Source organism: Mauremys reevesii, linkage group 4 (genome assembly GCF_016161935.1).
Source record: "Mauremys reevesii isolate NIE-2019 linkage group 4, ASM1616193v1, whole genome shotgun sequence".
Lineage (NCBI taxonomy): Eukaryota > Metazoa > Chordata > Testudines > Geoemydidae > Mauremys > Mauremys reevesii.
In genome coordinates, this window is record NC_052626.1 from 118705890 (window position 1) to 118728609 (window position 22720).

Here is a 22720-nt window from a genome sequence, read left to right on the forward strand (position 1 = left end):
AGAGAAAACAAATAAAAAAAAAGCCAGATGATTTGGGATCCCGGGATCTTCCACCAAATTGTGAATATGATGCAGCACGCATCTGTGATGGAAATCAATGGTCTCCAACAGTGGTGGTATTAAGGAGACTGCCCTGCAGTTGTTTCAGGCTGTCACCCTAGATGGCCTCAGACTGATGAAGGATAGGTGACACCGTCTCCACATCCAGAATACAGGGAGGAGGGTTGTAAAATCAGACGTTTGGCCTGAGATGTTCTCAGTTAGGTAACAGATCAAGACAGCCGAGCTGCAGGACATGCCACCTCTGGAACAAAATGGACTCACAGCCTTCTGACAACAATAGTGCTGATCTGTCAGGGAGACCAGCACAGGGCACCTGAGATTAAATGAACTTTATTAGCAAGTTAGTAGGATGGTTATAAGTGTTTGGAGGAGCGAATTCTATAAACGTGGTTTGTTAAGTGGTGTTGTTATTATGTTGAGGCTGGACATTGGGAATTGTATCTTTCCGGGCATTCAGCTTCCCAGACACAGGAAGTCTGGGGGAGGGGCGCTGCAGAAGCCCAGGCCCTGTGAAGCAGAGGCAGGTGGAACTCAGTGACTGAGTGAGGAGGGGCTCTTTCAAGCCCCTTGGGCCAGAGTGTTTCCTGAAGATCACACAGGCCTCCACCCAGACCAGGAGAAGGACTACGTGGGCACCAAACCAGAGCCAGCCAGGAGCATGGCAATTCTTGTGTTCCTAAAACTTGTTCCACACTAGAGCTTTGTAAGGTTTAAATTCTTGTAATCGAGACGTTTTCTGCTGTTTCTGTCAGTGAGCTCATGCATATTCATCAAATATTTAGATCAGGGCATTGAGTCAGTGGAGTGGAATCTCCATAATTTCTAGACCTTCCGCCTTAACAGGGCCACCAGTGGGAGGCACTATGGTACACACAGCTTCACCCAGACAGGGAGCTGAAGGGAAGGGGCATCAGGGATAGATCTCTTATTGTGAATTGAAGGTCTCAGGACAGCAAAGACCTCTGTCCTCAAGTCCAATAGCTGTTCCAGCCCTGACCTGGAAGGCTTACCTCTAAAGGTGGGAGAAAAGAGAGGATTGGTTTCTGTGACCCATTTGATCTCTGACTTGTATACTGAAATAAAGGGGCCCAATTAGTGCCCCTTATGATTAATTTATCTGGCAATGTGGGCACCTGTCCCACCAGAGTCTGGGACTGAGACCCACCTCCTTCCCAATCATCTGACATGGGGTCACCAAACATCCATTCCTTGTCTTGGGCTCACACTATACCTAGAGGCCTAGAAGTGGAAGGCTCTGTATGCTAATCCTAATGGTTCTGAGCCAGTCGTTCCCCAGCTTGTGGCCAGATTGGCACAATGAGAAGCAAATGGCTCCATCTTCCATTCTTGAACTTGCCAGATGGCCAGTCCCCTTGGTCACAATGCTTCTTAAAAGGGTCTTTATTTCAAGCCAGGAAGTCCCCATTCATGTTTATGATTATTAAGCCGTAGTTAGTGGGTGGGGGAATGTGGCTCATGATGTGTTTGCTTGTCAGGAATCTGGTAGCGCTAAATGGAAAGTAAGTATTGTGAAATCTGATGGGATTCTTATTCTTTTTCAGGCAGCATGGATGCTCCCGGTCCAGTGGATAGTCTCCTGAGAGGAACAGGATGGCTGAAGTACCAGGGCTAAGAAGTGAGACCTCTCCCACATCCAAACCATTTGAACTTGAATCCATAATTTGCTCCTGGGCCAGTCAGTCTCCAGGTTTGGGGCCATCCAGGATTTTCTCCTTTTTTCTCCCCCGAAGGTCTAAGTCATGGTGACCTTACCCTGTTCCCAAGGAGGGCTGGACATCTGCTTCTTGCCCTTCAACAGGGGCCTCCATGGGCAATAAACAAAAATTCACAGAAGCCCATGACCTTTTACTAAAAATACCCATGAGAGACTCTTAACCTTAGGCTACATCTACACTGCGCAGCTTTTAGAGACATGGCCGTGTCGCTCCAGTCGTGCCACTAAAAGGTGCACAGTGTAGCCATTGTTTGGTGGCAGAAGAGACGTCTCCTGCTAAAAGAAAACTTCAACTGCAACAAGTGGCGTTAGTATTGTTGGCAGGACAGCGCTGCTGCATACAAAGCACTGTTCACACCAGCACTTGTCATTGGCAAAACTTTTGTCTTTCGGGGGTGTGTGTGTTTTTTTAACACCTCAGAATGCTGTTAGCTTATAAGCCTGTTTGTTAGCCCGAGACAGAGTTTTGGGTTTGATGTTTAATACTCTTACATCCTTACTAATATGTGTGAAGAACAAAGGACAAAGATGCTGTGTGTTGCATTTCCCACAACCAGTCTTTTAGTACAATGCGACAGATAAAGGATGGAGCTAAAAGTGTTACAGGGCATGGTGGGAGTACAATATATGAGCGGACATTTGACAACTGCCTCAACTCCTTATCTCAAAGCAAGGACGTAAAACACTAAAAGACCAGAGAAATGCCTGCCCCTGACTGGAGCATAACCTCACTCCTTACCCGTCCCATGGGGTTCCAAAGGGGTGGGATGAAGACCCCCACTCACGACTCTCCAGAACGGAACATGACCATAAGTCGTAAGGGGTGTGACTAGGGGCGTGCATTGCAGGTATATTTGGGCCTGCTAAGAAGAAGGAGGGGGAGTGGGAAGGGGAACGATAATGGTAATAGGGGAATGGGAGACTGGGGGAGAGGGAATAGGGGAGCATATAGAGATAAGCCCGACTGGTATGAAGGACTTCCGAATATGTTTGCTTGGAACTATCCGCAATAAACATTGCATTGCCTGCACTTTGAACTTCTGGTCTTCTGCTTTCCATCTGCGTTACAAGAACCAGGGAAGGTGGGGAAGGGAAAGCCCTCTAACAAATGCCAAAAGTTTTGCCTTTCACTTGCCAGTATAGACAAAGCCTTAGTCATTGGTATGACTCTGAGCCCTGCCGGGGGCGGGAAGGGTAGGCACTTCGGTGGGGAGTGGGGTTGTTTTTAACAGTGAGAGTGCTGCCAGGGGCTGACCTCCAGCAGCACCTCCAGCCCTGCTGCTGCTCCTGTGGCAGGGGCTGACTGCAGCTGCTCCAGCCCCAAGGGGGCTGAGCCAACTCCATTCACTGCTTAGCCCTGAGGCTGCTGCTCTGATGGCCTGGGGCTGATAGCTGCTCCAGCCCTGCACTGGAAGAAGTCATGGAATCTGTGAACTCTGTGACAGAATTGTATCCTTACCAATGACCTAGAGGTGTAAAGCTCTAATTCCCCACTGCATGGCTGCCTCGAGTGCAGGGGACTGGACTAAATGGCCTGTTGAGTTCCCTTCCAGTCATACACTTCTGTGATTCTGTGGCTGTATTGCAAGTGGTGCCCAAGATGTGGAAGGCTCCAATCCCATTGAGGTACCTGCTCTCCCAGCACGGGGCTAGACTGGAATGATGAACCAATCAGTGAATCTCTCCGTATCCCATTCTAGTTCTTCTGTGCCTCCTGTCCCATTCTTTAAAGCAACCCCTGGGCATTGCTTTTCAAAGCTTAGACGTCCCTGAACTCTCACACTTTCCCTCTAGACGATGCCCCATTTTCAGGTCAGAGCCAAGTGAAGGTTGAAATCTATGGACTTTGAGTGTTCTCCAAAATTTCTTTTAAGGACATTTTGGAAGATCTTATCGGGAAGGTTTACATTCCTTATCAGGGCTATTAATGCGATAAGGAAAGCTCTGGGATGTGTGTTTATAAGAAGCAGCACCCAGGCAATTCTCTACATTCACCACTCATCACCACTGGCTTGCGTGTCAGAAAACATCATGAAGTGGGTTTTGCTCCTGAGTTTGGTGGCGCTCTCTCAGTGCCGGGTGACCAAGTGAGTACTGGGGGAACACACCACTTTGGGCTGCTGAACTTGGCTTACTATAGAGCAATGTGTGATTATCAAGGGGAGTGTCTGCACCTCTCTCATTCTCTTCTCTACTCTTCATTCATGCATAGGCAGCAGCTGGGAAGAGCCCCTTAGCTTTGTGTTGTAGCAGAGGAATGAGGAAGGAAGGTATTGCGGTTAAGGCACTGGAGTGGCACTTGAGAGATCTGGGTTAATGCCTGGCTCTACCACAGACTCCCTCTGTGACCATGGGCAAGTGATGGAGTCTCTCTCCGGGGATCAGTTCTCTGTGATAATATTAGTGTTTATTATTTGTAACATCTAGGACCCATAAGTCATGGACCAGAACTCCATTGCGCTAGGCACTGGAAGACTGTCCCTTCCCTAAGTAGATAACTACTTCAGTAAGACATAAGAGACAACAGAGATATGCAGACAGAGAGGGGACTACAAGTAAACAATCAGTCAGCTTGATGGACAGTGGTCTCTGCACACCAGCAACCAAATTGTTGTTACGGTTTTTTTATAGGCACGACGACAAAGGAGAGTTTCTAAGGAGGGATTTGAAGGAGGACAGTGAGGTAGCTTTGCAGATGTTTATGGGGAGGACCTCCCAACCATAGGGGGCAGGTGGGAGAAAGCATGAAGGTGCTTGATTGGAAATTTACCAAGTTGGCTGTAGAAGCTGGCATCATGGGCCAATGGGAGATGGGCATCAATAGCTTGATAGCCAATGAGAGGTAGGGTGGGATTGAGTCGAAGGGCCTTGGAAGTGAAGACAAGCAGCTTATGTCTGATATCATAGAGCAGGGGGAGCCAGTGGAGGGACCCAAAGAGAGGAGTGCCATGTTCAAAGTGACTTGTTAGGAAGATTATCTTTGCAGCAATGTTCTGAATGGACATGAATGGGGCAAAATGGCATTTGTCAAGGACAGGGAGACAAACTTTGCAGCAATTGAGACGTGAAAGGAGGAGAGCTGGGACGAGAGCTATAACTGTGTGAAGGGATAGGAAAGACTGCATCTCATGGAGTTTATGCAAGAAGATTTTGCAAGATTTCGACATAGCCTGGATGTGAGGAGCTAGAGAAAAGTTGTTTCACGTGTTTTGGGATTGGCTTTCTTTGTAGGAACCAATCCCTGTACAGCATCCTCTATCCACGCCATGTGTGACTTACTCATCTTTATATTCCCGTCTTATCTCATCCACTGTTATTCTGTTCTTTGTAAATGATTCCCTTGATGTTCTCTGCCTTATCTTGGCTAGTTCAACCATTCTCTCTCTTGGCTTACCAAGCACTTACCTGTCCTGGTTAGCACAGACATTCTGCGTTCAGCCTGCTGATCTATTCACAGTACCTTACTAATCCTGCCTCCTAAAAAGAGGCCTCCCCCATGTTCAATTACTCCCATCAAGCCAGGCCTAGAAGGTCAAGATTTCAGTTTGGACAGAAGGAGACAGGTCTGGAGGAGGGAGGCAGATCTGGGAGTCATCAGTATAGAGGTTGTAGTGGAATTTGTGTTTGTGGATGAACACAGATATAAGGGGTAGAAGGAGAATTCTGTGGGACTCCCACAGAATGTTGGAGGGCCGACGCTCTGAAGGCATCAAAGGAGTGATTACAGATGTACGAGGAGAACCATGAAAGGAGAGACGTGGAAGCCAAGCGAGAACGTGATTTCAAGCAGAATCGCACGGTTGACGGAGTCAAGGTGGCGGCTAATACTTCCTTTGTCCATCTTGTCTATTTCAACAGTAACCTCTACAGGGCAGGGACAGACAGTACAGCACCCAGAACGTTGAGCCGTCTCTCTTCTAGTACATATAGGCTGGGAATTATGTGCCCAACTCTCATTGACTTGCAGTGCATTGGGCACCCAACTCCTTTACACTGTTTTGATAATCCTAGTGTAATAAGCGGTTTCAGTGCAATGTAAAAGCTGGATTGCACTGTAGGCTCTGAACAAAAGGCTTGTCTATTGTTTATTTGTAATAGAACGGTCTCTCTCCCTACCCTTGTTGATTAGGGTCCCCCTGAAGAAGGGGAAATCCCTGAGGCAGAACCTTAAGGACCATGGCTTGCTGGAGGATTTCCTGAAGAAACACCCTCGTAACCCGGCCTCCAAGTATTTCCCCAGCCTGGCCAACGAGGCTGCCAGCGAGCCCCTAACAAACTACATGGACGTGAGTATGGCAGGAGAGCAGGTCTTGTAGCCTTCCTCTCCTCATCAAAGCTTCCCACTCCTCTGCCAACAGCTGATCTCTCCTCCTCCCAAAAGGGCCTCAACCCCACTCCCCCACCCATGTGCTTCCAACCAAGCTCCCATCTTGCTTCAGCCAAGAACCTGTGCTGGGCCACCCAGCCCCCAACTGTCATTGGATGGCATTAAGAAGAGCTTTGGAAATAGCACTCCCAGGGTCTGCTGGCTGCCTTCTTCCAATCGTGCTCTTCCACACGCTGAGATTCAGGAGTCTGAGGCTTAATGATTGTGTGCATTTGATGGCCTGTGGCTATTGGACGCCAGGAGTTGCTAGGAGCCATGCTGGGCAAAGTGATGGCAGAGAAACACCAGCTCAGGCTGAGTCTTTAGCAAGGACACTGTAGCCCAGACCCTCAGCTGGTGGAGCTACGCCGGTTTACTCCAGGTAATGCTCTAGCCCTTGGATGGCAAGGGTTTCCTCTTTTTCCATTGTTTTTTGTCCTGCTTTGACAGGTTGATTATTATGGAACCATCTCAATTGGTACGCCCGCTCAGGATTTCACTGTCATTTTCGACACCGGTTCCTCCAACCTGTGGGTGCCCTCCGTGTACTGCTCCAGCACAGCCTGCTGTAAGTCACCTGCAACGTCTCTTGCCTTGACATTCCAACTGGGCGGGTTGACTGAAATTATAGAGATTTACATTAGCAAGGGGGAACCTTAAGTGAAATAATTGATTTTAATTATTTTTCTAAAGGAAGTTGATTCTCACTGGTTTGTTACCACTATAAACAGGTTGACTTGCAACTATAGATTTACATTCTATTTGGTACTTCCTTTAGGAAATCAGGGGCTAACTCTATGTCAATACACATATATTTAAGCAATTAACATAGCTTTAGATACACTTATTCAAATTCTTACTTTGTTCATTTCTTAGTTATTTTAGAAAATAGTGAAGGAGGCGTTTCTTATTAACTGCATGATTAATTTTTGGTTTGTATCAGACTCAATTTGGATGGAAATTGGAATTCACTTTAAAATTCAAAATCCAGCTTTTAAAAGAAATTAGTTAAAACACCTTTCAGTGGGCTGTATATACAAGAAAGAAATTTTTTTCCAAACATTTTGCATTTCAAACTAATTGATTTATGAAACAAAGGAAGTGCTATCTGTAGTCAGTGAACTGAACTCTTGTTTCTGACCAGCGTGTTCTTTAAGATTTTAAAACTTGTAGAGCTCATCCTCTCTAACCTAGCTTTTATTCCAAGATTGGAAGAGGAAAACCAGTGTTCCCACTTTTTCAATTCCCAGTCAGTTTCTTAAGTTGGAATGAACTAGTCCATGAACTGAACCAGTTAATAAACTGACTTGAAGAAAGAATTCTCTCTGCACCTGCAGAAGAGGCTACTGCTATCTAAAAAGCTCGTTTAGTACTAAACCAAAAGGAAACTCTGGTTCCAGGTGAAATCTTCCTGTTCTGTTGACTTTCTTTAAAGCCACTGCTTAATAATAACCTTTGTATTGAATTTAAATGATTTTAGTAGATTTTAGTAACTTTAGGCCTTACCATATGTTGTCAGAATTTCAAAGTTAACTTTAAATAGGTTTATTTTAAAAAAGAAAAATATACTGACATTTTAGAAAATCTGATTTCCTTTTTATCATCAATTTTTATTCACTCAGAAAGCCAGAGAGCAGCAGGTCTCCCTCCATTGTCCCTCCACATACTACACAGTGTCAGAAGTGGAACAGGCCCTAGTAAGACAAGAAGCTAGATCCACAAAGGCACTCAGGTGTGGCAATGCTGAGCACTGCAGTGTGTGACTCTTAGGCACCCTGGTCCGACCAAGGAATTCACTGTCGCACTAGTCACCCAGGCTCTCCATACAACACATGGGGAGAGTTACAAGTGTCAGTCTGTGACCATCTGACTCTTCTGTACTTGCAGCAAACCACAACAAATTCAATCCATCAGACTCCTCCACCTACGAGGCCACCAGCCAGAGCCTCTCCATCCAGTATGGCACCGGCAGCATGACTGGAATCCTGGGCTATGACACCGTCCGGGTAAATCACAAGAAAGGATCAAAGCCCCTGGAGCAGACATGGTGAAAGATTAGGAGTTAGAAGGACAGGACACATCTGGGAAGCTAAAGCAGAGTATGGGTGTGAACTGGGAGAGGGGGGATAGAAAAAGAGAAGAAAAGAGGCAAGGAGACCATTCACAGAATATTCTCATATGGGGGAGAGACCACAGTGCATGGCACGCCAGCCTCTGAGAACTTCCCAGGCCATCAGGACCCTGTGGTAGACTTGGCAGTTTCTCCCAGGGTGCAGGGTGTGTCTGATTGTCCCCATCTCTCTCCCAAGGTTGGAGGCATTGTGGACACCAACCAGATCTTTGGTCTGAGTGAAACTGAGCCCGGCTCCACCTTTTACTACGCCCCCTTTGACGGGATCCTGGGTCTGGCCTTCCCCAGTATCGCCTCTTCTGGAGCCACCCCCATCTTTGACAACATGATGAATGAGGGTTTGGTTTCCCAGGACCTCTTCTCTGTCTACCTGAGCTCATAAGTCAGGGCTGGAAACAGCCCATCTGCTGCAGTGAGATTCACGTTCCTATAGCGCCTCTCACTATGAGTGATCCCTGCAACCTTTGCATCAGAATTCCCCCAAAGCAGCCACCTCTGGGGTTGAACATGGCCACTGTTCTATGCTAGTGGGAGCAGAAATAAACACTAGGGCATTGGTATTAACCTGACTCCTGGGAGAAGAGTTCCCCCTAACATGTCACCCAGATGATACCCTGGCTCATCACCTTCTAGCACCAGGCTGAACCATCTGCTCAGTACTGACTCTGAGGGAAGAGGAGCACCTACTGAGTGACTGACACCACTGCCTCAAACACCTGGGCCTTTGCTTGGTGGTCTCCCATCCACAGATTGGCCAGGCTCAAATGTGCTTAGCTTTTGAGATCTAGGAAGAGAAAGCCCAAAGTGATATCAAAGCAGGGGGTGAGGTGCGCCTCTCATCCAACCATCCTATCCTATCTCTGCTACTAGATGCTGATGTGCCCAGCTCTGACTCTACCCCAGCACTCCCCAGCTGTGCTCCTTCTCTAACAGCTGGAGCATTTGCTATTGTCTCCTGAGCCGACCATTCATACATCCTCCTTGACTCTCCTCTCTCCCTTCTCCAGCAATGAGCAGAGTGGGAGCTTTGTGATGTTCGGCGGCATCGACTCATCTTACTACTCTGGGAGCTTGAACTGGATCCCTCTCTACTCTGAGACTTACTGGGAAATCACCATGGACAGGTGTCACCCACCCCTTGGCCTTTCCCCTTTGAAAATGTTACTTTGAAAAGACAGGCAAAAGGAGATGCATGTGGGAGACGGGGGAAGCTCAGCTTAGAGTCTAGACAAGATGAGAGACAAGGCGGAGTTATAGGAAAGGGGCTCACCAGTGAGGCAGTTAGATGACTGGATCTCCATCTTGCCCATACCAGGACCCAGCGATGACCTGTGTCTGCCACTAGTAGGGGGGCAGGGTAAGGGCAGCAACCTCCCCACCCCCCACGTCCCCTTTGCCAGGACCCCTCTCTCCTCTGTTTAGCAATAAAGTAAAGGGCAGGGTGGTCATGATCCCTTGACGGCTGTTTGTGACCCCCAGGGTAGATCGGTCCCAGTCCCAGAAGGTTGTAGGATGAGGAGTGATGGGCAATAGCCAAGGAAGGAGAGGTGAAGGCTGAAACATCAGGGGAAAGTTTCTGGCAGTCAGCAAGACTCACCCTACAGGCATCTCACTGCTGGCTCGTGGGCTGAGTGGGAATGAGATTGGAAGTGTTCCTGGGGATGTTCCCCTGACTCTCTCTCTTGCAGTGTCACCATGAATGGAGAGACCATCGCTTGCTCTGGTGGCTGCCAGGCTATCATTGACACTGGCACTTCTCTGCTGGCTGGGCCCTCTACTGGCATCTCCAGCATCAACTCCTACATTGGTGCCAGCGATGGCACGGTAAGGGCAAGGATCAGGAAAGGACACTTCTAGAGGTGTCTGCTACACACAGATGTGATGCTCCCTCTCTCTTATTGGGGAACCTACTGCCCAAGACATGTCTAACCTTTTCTCCGTGTGTTGCCTTCCTCCCTGCAGATCAGCTGCAGTGCCATGAGCAGCCTGCCCAACATCGTCTTCACCATCAACGGCATCGAGTTCCCTGTGCCCGCCAGTGCCTACATCATTGATGTGAGTGTCCTGCTCAGAAAGCCGCCTCGGGGCCTCTTAGCCAGGGCTTGTGCCTGAAGCCATTGCACTGAGTGTGCTGGCAACATTCCCTTGCACAGCCGGCATGAGCCTGCAGGAGCATCACTGAGACGCAGCTCAGAGTCTGTCCCCAGAATGAGAGTGGGGCGGCAGAGAGCTCTTCCCCCAAAGAGGTCCAGGGGAGGCATGTTTGAGATTAAGGCAGGCCCACAGTGAAAGTGACATACTGGGAGAGCAGTGAGGCAGCCTGTAGAACTCGCCACCACAGGGGATCACCGGGGCAGCGGCCTTACTGGGCTAGGAGAGAATTATATGAGCAGTACCCCAGCTAGGAGGTGAGATCAAGAGAGATCACTGCCTCGCGCTCCAGGGCCTGGGCATCCGGGCATCAGGAAGGAGTTTTCCTCCCCTGTTATAAAAGTTTGCTCCCATCTGGGGAGGAACAGGCAATGTGCTTTAACAGCACACAGCAACACCAGCTGGTAGCAGGCAGTGGGGAAGCCCAAATACACTTATAATCACAGCAGGATATCTGATGGCAGAATGTAATCGCTCCCTTTGGAATCTGGCCAGGAGCCTGGAGAGAGCACACTTTGCCTCCCCAAGCGATGTGTCATGAACAGAAGTGGTCAGGACCTTGCTGCTCTTCCCAGTTGACAGACTGCACCCCTTAGGCTCAGGCTTAGGCACTGGGGCTGTTCTGAGACCCGGATCCACAAAGTTAGCTCACTGGGAGTTAGGCATCCAAAAGCACCAAAAATTGGGGCCCAACTCACCAATGTCACTCCCTGCAGCCCATAGAGGTCTCCCATCGAAGTCCTACCCAGCCTAATGCTACTTGGTTTGAGAGCTCTGAGATCCCAGCCCAAGATGGTAACAGACACCAGCTAGCCCTACAGGATGATAATTTACTGAAGTTCCAGCCCAATAATTACCATGTCCCCTTTTCCCCTGTGCAGGAGTCAGGCTCTTGTACCTCCGGCTTTGAAAGCATCGACGTCGGAGGGCTCTGGATCCTCGGAGACGTCTTCATCCGCCAGTACTACGTTGTCTTCGACAGGGCCAACAACCAGGTGGCCCTGGCCTCTGTGGCATGAACACAGCGCCATCCCTGGGACACCCGCATGGAACACTGACCCCGGAGAGTCTCCGTTCCTCTAGAGTCCCAACACCGCGTATCGATCTAGTGACCCCCGACCCCACACTCACCCGATATCCTGTAATCTTACCCCCAGTAGAATAAAGGAATATAAGAGCATTTGAGTGAATTGTTTCTCTTTGATGAAGTTTAGGATTGGACCCATCTTTTATTCATTTTTTGAACATTGGCTGTTAGGGCCACAGCTACCTGCCTATGAGTACTAGGAACAACTTTTAACAGCTGTTGCATCCACTGGTCTGTAAGTATCCGGGGTTGCAGTTTATTAGCAGTACCCCATCTACCCGCCATTGTTCTGAAAGGCACATGTCTTTTCCAGGGGTTGCCTTGAATGGGATAACTCCATGAGAGACCACAGAGTCCATTATGACCATAAGAATAAATGGTAGTCGCTGATCCCAATCCTTACTCTGCTGGTTTACTATTTTTTTTTGAAATCTGTTTTAAGAGTGCGATTAGCTCGTTCTAACTGGCCTGAACTTGGCATATATGCAACTTGGCATATATGCAACTTGCTATATGCAATTTCTGCTTAATTTGAATGGCTTGACAAAGCCTGTTAGTTATATTCTTGATGAAATGAGGTCTTTGGCTCAAATCAATTTTTTTTGGAATAACCCACCTGGTTATTACCGGCTCAATCAGCACATGGGCTGTTGTTTGGGCTGTGCTGTTTTGGGTGAGGATTGGTTTACTCCATTTTGTAAACAGATTAACAATTACTAAACAATACTGACTACCCCTGGCTTTTCTTGCTAAAGGGCCCATGTAATTAAATTGTAAACGAGCCCAAGGCCCCTCTATTCTCTGGTGTTTTAGAGGCTTTTTGATTCTTTTCGAATTAACAGTATTGGCTGTACAGGACAGACAGTTATTTACAAACTATTTCATATTGCTGCTTATATTTGGCACCAGGCAGGTGCTTACAATTTAGCTAAAGATTTTTTTTACTCTCAAATGCCCCTTCTCATGGGCTAGGGAAATTAGTTCTGTTTTTAATGCTGCGGGTACCACCCAAACTACTTTTGTTTGTTTTGTTTTGGGGCTAGGATTAATTTGGATGTATGCTGCCACACTGTCCATTTTCTGTATGTTTTTTGCCATGATCTCTGCTAGACTGGGGTCCTGCTTTGAAGGGTGACTAAATCTATTTATTTAGGGGTTTTTTTTGTTGATGCAGATATAGGGGCTATGCCTTTTTTGGTTGCCCTAAGGTTCCTTTCTTATTAGGAGTAAGCCCTCTTTCTACTTTATTTAAGGGCATAAGCCATAGGATGGAGCCCTGTTCCATGGTGCTGACTTAGTACCGCTCCCCATTCCATTTTTGTAGTTGCCAGTTGTAGCACAAATGGCTGTCCCACCTGGGAATATGCTAAAACTGGACCCTGGACTAAGGCCTGCATTAACTGGATCCTGGCTTCCTGCCTCAAAGGGCCCCTGTTTCATTTCACACCCTTCTTTAACAACTTATGCAGCGGGGCTGCCCTTTTTGAAAATCTACAACCATTTCTTCTATGAGGTCCTCACTACTCACCAAAACCAAATCTAAAATGGCATCCCCTCTTGTTGGTTCTTCAACTACTTGGTGAAGAAATCCATCAGCTATCACATCCAGAAAAATCTGAGCCCTATTATTATTACTAGCACTTGTCCTCCAGTCTATATCTGGGAAGTTAAAGTCTCCCCTGATCACACAATTCCCATTAGTGTTTACTTCATTAAAAACATTAAAGAGGTCTCTATCCATATCCAGATTAGATCCCGGCGCTCTGTAGCACACACCAAGCACTATCTCAGGGGAGGCTCGAGTAGCTTTCTTTCCCAGTGTGATTTTTGCCCAGACAGACTCTGTCTTATCCATTCTATCACTTCTTATTTCTTTACAGTCTACCTCATCATTGACATACAATGCTACTCCACCACCTTTGCCTTTATTTCTGTCTTTCCTAAACAGCACATAGCCTTCAATACCTGTACTCCAGTCACGATTACTATTCCACCATTTTTCTGATATCTCTGTAATATCCGGTTTCACTTCCTGCACCAATAGCTCTAGTTTCTCCATTTTGTTACCTAGGCTCCTCCCATTAGTGTACAGACATCTTAATTTTTGTCGTTTGGGTTCACTGACATTCTTTACCTGGTTAGGCACAGACATTCTACCACCAGTATCACCAATTTGACTGGTATCTATACTACCGTTCCTCCTCATGTCCATTCTCCTGCCCACGGCTGTATCCTCTCTTAAATTTGTTTTCTTCCCTCTCAATGCTGAATTCCAGAGTGGAGATTACCTGGACATCTCGCAACCATCTCCCCCAAATTCCTAGTTTAAAGCTCTCTTAATCAGTTGTGTCAGCCTCCATCCTAAAAGTCTATTTCCCTCCTTACTCAGGTGAAGTCCATCCCGAGAGAACAATCCTCTGTCCATGAATGCTTCCCAGTGGCCGTACATCCCAAAGCCCTCCTTATAGCGCCACTGCCTGAGCCATCTGTTGATCTCCGTAATCTTGTCACACCTTTGTTGCCCTTCTCTAGGAACAGGCAGAATCCCACTGAAGATCACCTGAGCCTCGACTTCCTTAAGGGTCTTCCCCAGTCTGGCATAGTCTGCCTTGATACGTTCCAGCGAGAATGTAGCCGTATCATTTGTTCCCACATGAAGGACAATCAGCGGATTCTTTCCCTCTCCTGTTAGAATCCTTTTCAGCCTCAGGTCCACATCCCGTAACTTAGCAGCCGGCAGACAGCACACCCTTCTGTTCTCCGGATCAGCTCTAGTTATAGGCCTGTCTATTCTTCTCAGTAAGGAGTCCCCAATCACGTAGACCTGCCTTTTCCTGGTGATCGTGTGGTTCTCCGGTCTATCCCCTGTTCCCTCTGGCTGCAAGTCCTCTCGATTTCTATTGTCCCTTGCAATCCTCCGCAACCCATCCTGTATCCTCCTGGGGCTCATAGTTGGTGTTGTCTCCATTGACTCTTCCCCTCTTCCTGTAGGACTAGCTGCTCTTTTCTTCCTTGCCCTCTCACCTTCAGCGACCACCTGCTGTGCCCCTTCTTCATTTTCCAACTCTGCAAACCTGTCCCTGAGCTCTATTTCTCCTTCACTGGCCTGTCTTTTCCTCTGCCTGGTTCTCTTAGTCACATGCTTCCACCGTCCACTTTCCTCACCCAGCAGTCTCCCCTCAGAATTCTTTGGTCCTGTTTCCATCTGCAAGTCTGAGCTTATCCCTTCAACCTCCTCATGTCTTTGCTCCATCATCCGCTCGAACCCCCTTCTACACTCTACCAGAGTTTCCACCTGCATCTCCAGTCCTCGGATCTTTTCTTCCACCAGCTTTATCAGGCGGCACTTCATGCAGACGAAACTCTTTTCAGGAACCCCCTCCAGGATCATGTACATGCTGCAGCTTCCACATCCAGTCATCCTCATTGTGTCTTTCACTGCTGCCTCTGTATCGGTCATAGCCTTCCCACCTAAATCCTGTTAGTCCAGGAAACACAAACCAAAACAAAACCCCAACAGGCACCAGAACACCGGCAGACCACCACCCACTCCCTTCACTAGGCTGTCAGTTCCTCTGCCTAGGTCTCTAAGTCTCCCCCGCAAACTCCTCCTGTAAACTCCTGTTTGCTGGCTCCTGTGCCGCTGCAGCTGTCTATGCCACTGCCTGACTGGCTGGCTACCTTTATAGGAGCCCTAAGCAGAGAAGCCCCGCCCCCTAATCAGGGCTCAGCTTCTCTCCCAGCACACCGCCCCTACCAGCCTCCACACATGCAAACTACAAAATACAATACACAAAATACAAAAACCATATTTAAAATTATTTTAATTAACCCTTAACTATATAGTGTATTTATTTCATTAAGTTATAATAGCTAAACGCACACAATATAATTGCAATTAGCTTAATTCAATTTTAATTTTAATCCTCTGCAACTGTACGGCTGAGTCTTTATGACTGTGACATGGAGGCAGGGGCGGCTGCAGGCACTAGCACACCAAGTGCGTGCCTAGGGCGGTAAGCCGGGGGGGCGCTCTGCCGGTTGCTGTGAGGGTGGCAGGCAGGTTGCCTTCGGCGGCATGCCTGCGGAGGGACCACTGGTCCTGCGGCTTCGGCGGACCTCCCGCAGGCTGCCGCCGAAGGCAGCCTGCCTGCAGTGCTTGGGGCGGCAAAATACCTAGAGCCGCCCCTGCATGGAGGAAGTGGAAGGGTCTGATTCACAGCTGTTCTGACAGCTTTGTCACACTGGGAATAGTAACGTTTGATTCAAAAGCTGATGGCTTGACTCAGTTTATGAGGCCTTCTACACCTAGCGGCGTAACAACAAGCTGCAGTGTAAGACGCACAATCTAACGGCTCCTCCCATTATGGCCTATGTTTACGGCATTAGCCTGAGGCTCAGGATGCCTAGGTTCAATTCCTGCCTGTGCCACAAATGCCCTGTGGGATCTTGGGCAAGTCACTTTCCTTCTTTGTTCTGTAGTTCTCCACCTGTACAATGGGACTAATGATCCTCCCTTTGTCTGTTCAGCTTGGAAGCTCTTCAGAGCAGATGCTGCCTCTCACTACATGTAACGTACAGTGCCTTGCACAATGGGATTTTGATTGCAGCCTCTGGCACTACTCCAGTGCAAATAATAACTCACTGAGTCCACGCAGAACATCCCCTAGCTGATGGCAGGAACTGCCTCCACGACCAGGGCAAGTAGCAGGGAGGGCAGCATCCTGTAGATGAGGGAAACTGTATCTTTCAGTGGTTTAGTTCTCTTACAGCAACTGGTGAAGTGGAGAGCAGTAGCTTGTGTAGCAAACGCTAACAAAACCTGAGTGTCAATATTCTCAAACAGAGGAGGCGACTTTGACTTTAATCCCTGTTAGTAAAGAATTTCTCAATGTTATATATATAAGGGCAGGTCTACACTAAGGGCGGGGATCGAACTAGGGTACGCAAGTTCAGCTACGTGAATAGCGTAGCTGAACTCGAAGTACCCTAGTTCGAACTACTTACCCATCCAGACGCCGCCTGATCGAAGTCCGTGGCTCCAAGGTCGACTCCGCCACCGCCGTTTGCAGTGGTGGAGTACCGGAGTCGACCGGAGCGCGCGGGGAGTTCGAACTATCGCGTCCAGATTAGACGCGATAGTCTAAAAAATCCGTGTCTCGTCTCCATGGTATGAGGACTGTGATTGCTTAGGTGCACAGGATGAGTTGCTGCAGAACGTGATTAAGGCTATCAGCACGAGGTGGCCACGACTGTGTTTCCAGCTATACCACCAATTCAGGGGTAGCTCTCGGTGCTGGATGGTCTTTTGTTTAAAGGCATCAGGGTGGTGGCCCAGTAACATATTGTAGAAAAATATCTTAACAAGGATACATAATGGTCAGTTAGGGACAGGAAAATCCAAGAGAAGGGCTAGAGACATTTATACTGTACTCAAATAAGCAGCTAATTCAGAATAAGGCACTCATTCCAGAATAACAACATCCACACAGAGAGTTAATCAGGAACAGCAATTCCGCTTTAAATACACACCTTCTCTTAACACAAATGAACTTCCCAGCATAGATAAGTCCTGAGTCCTTTTCCTTTAAGTCAGACTGACACATTTTTCCAAAATAGTTGCTTTTACTGTAAGAGGCCTGGCCCATAGCACAGAGTTAGGCCGAAGCCCGGCAGCTGATGTTGACCTAGTTGTGCACGTAGCTACACTTAAATTTGTCTCCCACCAATGTAAGTGCCCTGCTATGCTGACACCACCTCCCCAAGCAGCGTAGCGCCACAGTCAATGTTCCTAGGGCGACACAATGTGACTGTAGACATTGTGTGACTTATGTCAACCCTAACAGCTGTCCCACACCATTGTAAATTTCACTGCCTAGGGGTCACATAGAACGGAAGGCCTCCCTCAAGCCCTGCGGATTTTTGAAATTCCTTTTCCTGACGGTCCGGCTTTGCAAACATTCCTAGTAGAGCTCTATGGTTGACTGCAACTGCCCAGCTCACCATGCCAGCTTCATGCTCCAGAAAATCTCCGGCCAGGAGGAAACAGGAGATACTGGTTCTCCTGGGCTTGTGTGGAGAAGAGGCTGTGCAGGTACAGCTCTAAACCAACCGCAGAAACATTGACTTCTATGAGGAGATTGGAGAACATTCCAAGTTCATAGATTTCCATCTTCACGTGGCCGTGACCTGAAAATGGGGATGCCCTTCACAAGGAACAGGTGAGAGTTAGAGGACGTTTCCTGGCTAAGTTTGAAAAGAAATGCCTCTGGGTTGTTCTAAAGAACAATACGGGTGCAGCACTGAAGAATTGGAATTGGATACGAAGACATTTACCTCTCGGTCATTGGTTCCTATCTGGCTGGACCCCTGTTGGGAGAGTGGGTACCACCATGGAAATGGAGCTTTCCACACCTTGGGCCCCAGTTACAATACTGCCATGTTGTGGGGAACTGGTGTCTCTATGGGAACTGGGATTTGGAGCATTACATCTCTAACTCATTGGTATGATTCTGAGCCCAGGTCAGCACAGGGAGCTGCAGTTAGTGGACTGGAAATAGGACGTGCAGCATGAATCTGAGCGACTGGCTGACTCAGGGGAGTGGGCTCCAGAGCCTGTTACTTGTATGGTGCTGGTTCCAGCTCAACCAGTTCTGTAGTGAAAGGCTTTGTCACCTGACAGCTCTTGGGTGATATTTGTAGGTGAAATATGCTGGAATTCTCCAATAGGTCTAGGGCAAATGGCAAGTTGTGGTTGGGAATGACAGGGCTAAGGCATTGGTGGGCTATGGAGGCCACCAGTGGAGGAGAAGAGGGAAGAGATGTCCAACCCTCCTTGGGTAGAGGGTAAGTTCACCATGACATAGGAACATACTCTGGATGGCGCCCAAACTGGCGAGTGATTACCTGCACCGGGAGCAGATCATGGGTTCAAGTCTCCATGGCTGGGATGTGTGGGGAGGCCTCACTGCTTAGCCCTGACACTGCAGCCTTCCTATTCCTGGCAGGAGGCCATCCATGGACTTAGGCACCAGGCCATGTGCCCACATGCCAGGAGCAGCCGCTCTGCCAGAAAGCACAATGAGAATCTCATGAGATTAAAAAATAGCATTTAACTTTCCATTTAGCACTATCCGTTCCTAACCCTGTGGGGACAAGCAAACACCAGGGGAAGGATGAGGTTTCAACGTGACTGGGAGTCAAGTCACCTTAGGCCAGTGACAACCCTAAGAAAGGGGCCTGGAACTGGGCAGGCCTAAGTTTGCCACATTGTGTATGAAAACTTATCAGTTTGAACAAGTTTATCTGAGCGGAACTGGTCCTGAAAATCAGCTTATCCGGTGTCCCCTGATGCCCCACAGTGAGGTCCTGGCATCTGGTGTTAGTCTCGCAAATGGGCAGGTATTTTCCATTCCCTGCTCCAGGTTTTTCAACAAAGAGGTGAACTAGATCTCAGATTTAGAGAAGGGAGGTTTGCTTTGAGACATCTGACACCGGGGAGACAATACAGGCACCTTGTAACACCCTGAAGCAGTAGGGATAAATCCTGTCGTATAGCACCCCCTGCTTTTCCAGTCTTGGGTCTCCATCCAGTTCTGCCAGGGCCTCTCAGTCTTGACCTCATTATTATAGCCCTGGGATATGAAATACACACCCAGGGCTGCTAAAGCGCCTCAGTCCTGAGCCATAGGCCACCTTGCGGTTCCAACCCTCAGGCCTGACACATCCACAGCTCTTCTGATGCCCCTCAGTCCTGACCTGCAGCTCCCCCTGCTAGTCTATAATATAGTCTCTTCTACAGACAGTTGGCTGATCATAACCAATTGTGCTATTCCCATTGCAGAATTCCTTGCAGCCTGCAAGAATTTGTGACTGATTTGAGGATGAAGAGCTGAACTTTTAAGTTTGGGGAGGCTAAAACTGAGTCCCTGATAAGAGTCCAGATTGTGACTGGGATCCGGAACAAAAATCTCAGAGGCTACTGGAAGAGCCATAATTAACTGTTGACAAATCTGTGAGAATTTGTCAAGCAATGGAAGTCACGTAGTCCAGAGGGAAGTTTGTGGAGGGTGGGCAGTGCTCTGAGACTGTGGACATGGTAGAGAATTTAAAATACTGCAAGAAAAGAGACCTGAGGCAGAAAGGCATGGAGACTTTCAAGTCAGAGTTCTGCAAAAAGAGCACGTGGCTTGTGCTGGTTGCCACAGTGTGTACAGCTCCAAGATAATGCCCGGCATGTGGGAAAAAGATGCATGAAATGCAATGGAGTCCAACACTTTGCAAGAGCTTTCAAGAATCTTTTTGTTTTAAACAACAACAGCTTTCCAGTGTCACACAAAATGTGCAGTATGATTGCTGGAGGTATGGCTCAGGGTGAGATCCTGTAGCAAGTAATGCACAGAGTGGCCTGGACAGCATATTTCCAGTCCCTATTATCGAGTTCAGCGGGAGCTGTCCGTATCAGATGGGACTATGTTTAAAGGAATCAGGATGGGGCTTCATAAGATGCTACAGTAAAATGTGTTATGAAGGAGAAATGAAGGAGTTTTAGGAATAGAGAAATCTAAGAGAAGTGCTGGAAATGTTTTACACTGGCCTCAAATGAACAGCAAGATTGAGGAAGCCATCAAGGCTTGTCGTATATGCCAAAAGTACAGGCCAAGTCTAGCAAAAGAGCCAATGTTGGTGGCACAGGAATAATTGGCCCCCTGGAGCAAAATAGGCAGAGATTTGTTTACATTGGCTGGAAAAAAACAATGTCTTCCTTCTAGACTATTCTCACTTTCCTGAGATAGCCTTACTGGAAGGTACTATAGCTGAACAGGTGATTGTGCATGTCTATTTTTGCTAGCCATGTTATACCTGACAGAGTAAAGTCTGACGATGGGCAGCAGTTTAGTGGGCATGGGTTTGAGCAGTTTGCAGTGAAGTTTGGGTTTAGACATGTAACTGCTAAATCTCCATTATCTCCAAACCAGTGGGTTGATGGGAAATGGTGTTAAAATAATAAAGCGGCTACTGAAAAAGGCTCTGGAGTTGCACTCTGAGCCAGGCTTAGGACAGTTCTGTTATAGGTTGGTACCAATGAAACGTGGTATGTCACCTGCAGACTTGTGGTTTAACAGAGTACTGAGAACTGGGTAGACTGCAATGATCAAAACTGCCATCCGAGGGACTGGGGATTTGCAGAAGAATAAAGAGAGACAGAGAAAACAAATAAAAAAAAAGCCAGATGATTTGGGATCCCGGGATCTTCCACCAAATTGTGAATATGATGCAGCACGCATCTGTGATGGAAATCAATGGTCTCCAACAGTGGTGGTATTAAGGAGACTGCCCTGCAGTTGTTTCAGGCTGTCACCCTAGATGGCCTCAGACTGATGAAGGATAGGTGACACCGTCTCCACATCCAGAATACAGGAAGGAGGGTTGTAAAATCAGACGTTTGGCCTGAGATGTTCTCAGTTAGGTAACAGATCAAGACAGCCGAGCTGCAGGACATGCCACCTCTGGAACAAAATGGACTCACAGCCTTCTGACAACAATAGTGCTGATCTGTCAGGGAGACCAGCACAGGGCACCTGAGATTAACTGAACTTTATTAGCAAGTTAGTAGGATGGTTATAAGTGTTTGGAGGAGCGAATTCTATAAACGTGGTTTGTTAAGTGGTGTTGTTATTACGTTGAGGCTGGACATTGGGAATTGTATCTTTCCGGGCATTCAGCTTCCCAGACACAGGAAGTCTGGGGGAGGGGCGCTGCAGAAGCCCAGGCCCTGTGAAGCAGAGGCAGGTGGAACTCAGTGACTAAGTGAGGAGGGGCTCTTTCAAGCCCCTCGGGCCAGAGTGTTTCCTGAAGATCACACAGGCCTCCACCCAGACCAGGAGAAGGACTACGTGGGCACCAAACCAGAGCCAGCCAGGAGCATGGCAATTCTTGTGTTCCTAAAACTTGTTCCACACTGGAGCTTTGTCAGGTTTAAATTCTTGTAATCGAGAAGTTTTCTGCTGTTTCTGTCAGTGAGCTCATGCATATTCATCAAATATTTAGATCAGGGCATTGAGTCAGTGGAGTGGAATCTCCATAATTTCTAGACCTTCCGCCTTAACAGGGCCACCAGTGGGAGGCACTATGGTACACACAGCTTCACCCAGACAGGGAGCTGAAGGGAAGGGGCATCAGGGATAGATCTCTTATTGTGAATTGAAGGTCTCAGGACAGCAAAGACCTCTGTCCTCAAGTCCAATAACTGTTCCAGCCCTGACCTGGAAGGCTTACCTCTAAAGGTGGGAGAAAAGAGAGGATTGGTTTCTGTGACCCATTTGATCTCTGACTTGTATACTGAAATAAAGGGGCCCAATTAGTGCCCCTTATGATTAATTTATCTGGCAATGTGGGCACCTGTCCCACCAGAGTCTGGGACTGAGACCCACCTCCTTCCCAATCATCTGACATGGGGTCACCAAACATCCATTCCTTGTCTTGGGCTCACACTATACCTAGAGGCCTAGAAGTGGAAGGCTCTGTATGCTAATCCTAATGGTTCTGAGCCAGTCGTTCCCCAGCTTGTGGCCAGATTGGCACAATGAGAAGCAAATGGCTCCATCTTCCATTCTTGAACTTGCCAGATGGCCAGTCCCCTTGGTCGCGATGCTTCTTAAAAGGGTCTTTATTTCAAGCCAGGAAGTCCCCATTCATGTTTATGATTATTAAGCCGTAGTTAGTGGGTGGGGGAATGTGGCTCATGATGTGTTTGCTTGTCAGGAATCTGGTAGCGCTAAATGGAAAGTAAATATTGTGAAATCTGATGGGATTCTTATTCTTTTTCAGGCAGTATGGATGCTCCTGGTCCAGTGGATAGTCTCCTGAGAGGAACAGGATGGCTGAAGTACCAGGGCTAAGAAGTGAGACCTCTCCCACATCCAAACCATTTGAACTTGAATCCATAATTTGCTCCTGGGCCAGTCAGTCTCCAGGTTTGGGGCCATCCAGGATTTTCTCCTTTTTTCTCCCCCGAAGGTCTAAGTCATGGTGACTTTACCCTGTTCCCAAGGAGGGCTGGACATCTGCTTCTTGCCCTTCAACAGGCCTCCATGGGCAATAAACAAAAATTCACAGAAGCCCATGACCTTTTACTAAAAATGCCCATGAGAGACTCTTAACCTTAGGCTACGTCTACACTGCGCA

The 22720-nt window shown here is 47.9% G+C and overlaps 1 pseudogene; it reads left to right on the forward strand.

The window, feature by feature from the left end:
- The first annotated feature begins 3829 nt into the window (after nucleotides 1-3829).
- On the forward strand, nucleotides 3830-11479 carry LOC120404872 (annotated as a pseudogene).
- Nucleotides 11480-22720: the final 11241 nt, after the last annotated feature.